The following is a 3,634-nucleotide window of genomic DNA, read 5'->3' as shown; positions in this document are numbered from 1 at the left end:
AATCTTATTTCAACATTGGGACGTGCTTTCCCAGTAAAGGACCTCAGTGATCTTTCCTTTTTCCTTGGAGTTGAGGTTGATCATACAGCACACAGCTTGATTCTCTCCCAATGACAGTACATCAAGCAGCTGTTAACCCGCATCAAAATGCTTCACGCTAAACCCATCAACTTTCCTATGGCTGCTAATCTCAAACTTTCCAAGTTTGATTCACAAGCTTTTGAAGATGCCACTCTTTGTCAAAGCATCATTAGGGGCCTTCAGTACATGTCCTTAACCAAACCAGATCTCTCTTTTGCAGTCAACAAAGTGTGCCAATTCATGCACACACCTAAAGCTTCTCATTGGATTGCCGTGAAACATATCTTACAATACTTGAAAGCAACCATCAACTATGGTCAACTCTTCAAGCCTCAAACTGCTTTTTCTCTTCAAGCATTTTCTGACGCAGATTGGGAGGGTTGTCCTGATGACTACCGATCAACTGGAGGGTTCTCTATTTACTTGGGTCATCACTTAGTATCATGGAGTTCAAAGAAGCAAAGCACAGTGGCCCGTTCCTCTACTGAGGCTGAATACAAGTCCCTTACATCCACGACAGTAGAAGTTATTTGGTTGTAAATAGTACTTCGTGAACTTGGTGTCTTTCTTCCCACAGCTCCTACATTATGGTGTGACAATATTGAAGCAACATATCTATCAGTGAATCCTGTCTACCACTCAAAAACCAAGTATATGGACATTGATTTTCACTTCGTTAGAGACAAAGTTGTGGCAAACACCTTACAAGTTCAATTCTGTAGTTCGCAAGACCAGTTGGCTGATCTTCTTACCAAACCAATTATTTTCGATCGTTTTCATCGTTTTAGGTCGACCCTCAATGTGGTAGACATGTCATTGGACTCGAGGGGGCGTATCAAGTTAAGTGACTCATCTGTGATTTTACACAAACATAAGGAGGGCATTACGGGGACTACAACAATAACATGAAGCCCGATATTGCTCTACTCACATTGTACAACAATTCACAAGAGTCTTCTAGAATAGAACAGTAGAGGAAGTCGTTATTATTTCTTTCAAATTATTTGTAACAATTATTATTTTTTATTTTCATTTTGTTTGTGTATAAATATTACCCAAAGCACTCAATGAGAATCAGAGAAGTTTCTCCATTTTTCCATTTTGTTATCAGTCTTAACTTCTATAAACATTCTATTGACAAAACTTTTTGGGATATGAGATTCTGAAAAATAGAGATATCCATCCTAATTTATCTGCGAGAACAACCATCCCCTAACTTCTAAAAAAAGAGAGGGTATCCACCACTCCTCCAAGGAGGAGTAAAATAATAAAGAAGTTAAGGAATAAGAAGATTATACTGTAGCTGAGCCTTTGCCATGTTCTAAAATGTACTATTGGCACTATACAATTATTCCTTTTTGGTAGTAATTTATTGGAATAATCTGAAACATGAAAAACGTACGTGTATATCAATAAATTAAAAACGTATAGTGGAAAACTAGCCTTACCGAAGATTAATTAAAATTATAAAAGGAAGAAAATGATTGACAAATGTTAAACAGTTCAAAAATCTAATTATTGATCTAAAAGTCTTAGGACTGCCGGATAATAATTTGGTTAGACTTTTAATTTTCAAGATCATAACATTTGCCATGTTTTCGAAACCTGACGTCCACGACGGCCAACTCTAATATTGACACTAACTCAATGATATCCATTTCCTTTTGGAAACTGCAATCATATGTCAATATTCAATAACTTAATACTATGACTTATAGGTCATCCCCTCAGGGACTTGAACCCGTGACGTGATATAATTTTATTAATTATGACTTATATTTTCCAATAAAAATCAGTTCTCTTAAAAATATATTGTAAAATACAAGGCATCATGGTCCTGTGTAATAAACAATATTTACCAACTAGTTGGAAAAAACTCAAACAACCAAGCTGGACTAAATGTTCACATTACCGGTGTAATTTTATGGTTTTGTCTAAATTTCAAGACTTTAATTAAGTAGAATGGAAATATGGGCTTGTATGGAGAGTGAGATGAGATAATAATTTTAGGAATAGTAGTAAGATAGTTTGTTAATAGTAATGAAATAGTTTGAGTTAAGTATTTTTTGAGTTTTGGAAATAAGAGAGAAAAAGTTAAACGAAAAACATTATAAAGTTAAAATATTATTATAATTTAGTTTTATAATATTATTTTTATTTAGAGATTTGAAAAAATTGAATTGTTTGTTATGTTTTGTTTGAAAGTTTAAAAAAGCTGTAATAATTAGTTTGAAAATTTTATATTTGAATTATGTTTAGAAAGGGGATAGATGAAATGATCAGGATAAGATCTATTTCCAAACAAGCCGGTACTCATCACAAAGATCCTATAACATTTATTTTTACATGTATAAATATTTTCCTTTGGTGAAATATTAAATGAGTAATAAATAATTAAGACCCACTTAATATATTTGTCTCTCCTATTTGAAACTTTCGTGCAAGAACTTGTAATTTATTTTTCCCTTATTTATGGTCGTAACTACAGCCTTTACACTTGCCACAGCTTTATATTACGAACTTACAATACCTCGAATTCTTATAAGTTATCTGTCATAGAAACATCAAGACTAATCTATTCACGGTCTTCTGATTTTTTTGATTGTGTTGCACAAACAAGTTAACATCAAAGTGCTGGAAAAGAAGAACGTTCTATTCTTCATTTCGAGCCTGGATGTCACCATTGAAGAAATCTCGGTCCTTAAGCCGGTTTATGATGGAATAAGTAAGAAGGATCAACATAAAATTGTATGGATCCCAATTGTGGAGCAAGGGACTGATGACCTGAAAAAGAAGTTTGAGGTGCTGCGATCCAAGATGCTTTGGTATACAGTTCAAAACTTTTCACCAGTGGTAGGCATCAAGTTCATTAAGGAGTGGAACTTCAAGAATAAGCCTCTCGTCGTGGTCGTAAGTCCAAAAGGAAAGGTGGAACATCCGAATGTATTCCACATCATTAAGGTATTGGGAGCAAAGGCCTTTCCTTTCATTTACGGGGAAATAAAGATTGTTTTAGCTATAGTGGATGTGATCGTATCCTTCTTGGTTGGCATCAATCCCAAATCACCCGTCGTGGTAAGTTCTTTTTCATACCCTACAATATATAGTACACTTAAGCAAAATTCATATTATAAAGGCTGATGCTTTTAATAAAAATCATGATTAGCATTATAATTGTACGTGTTTGAGAATTAAGATGTCTTGTTCGATCAATCAGATCAAGGATGACAAGTACATTTTCTTCTATGGAGGCAAGGACAACGAATGGATCCAACAATTTACCAGGAAAGCAACTGCCCTGGCCAATGACCCGGCGTTGAAGGAGGCAAAGATTTATATTGAGTCGATTCCTATAGGAAAGAACCAGAAAGAGCAGGACAATGTTGGTATTCTAGGGCGTTTTTGGACACAATGGAAAGCTTTTTCTTCTCCAAGATTGAAAAGAAAACTGAACCGGACGATGTGACCAAGGAAATACAAAAGCTGCTATCTTACAAGAATGAGAGTGGATGGGTAGTGCTGAGCAAAGGGTCTAAAGCGATATTCATTGGAC

This window comes from Carya illinoinensis, chromosome 1 (genome assembly GCF_018687715.1).
Source record: "Carya illinoinensis cultivar Pawnee chromosome 1, C.illinoinensisPawnee_v1, whole genome shotgun sequence".
Lineage (NCBI taxonomy): Eukaryota > Viridiplantae > Streptophyta > Magnoliopsida > Fagales > Juglandaceae > Carya > Carya illinoinensis.
The sequence above is the reverse complement of the archived record's forward strand: the minus strand, read 5'-3'. Positions refer to the sequence as shown.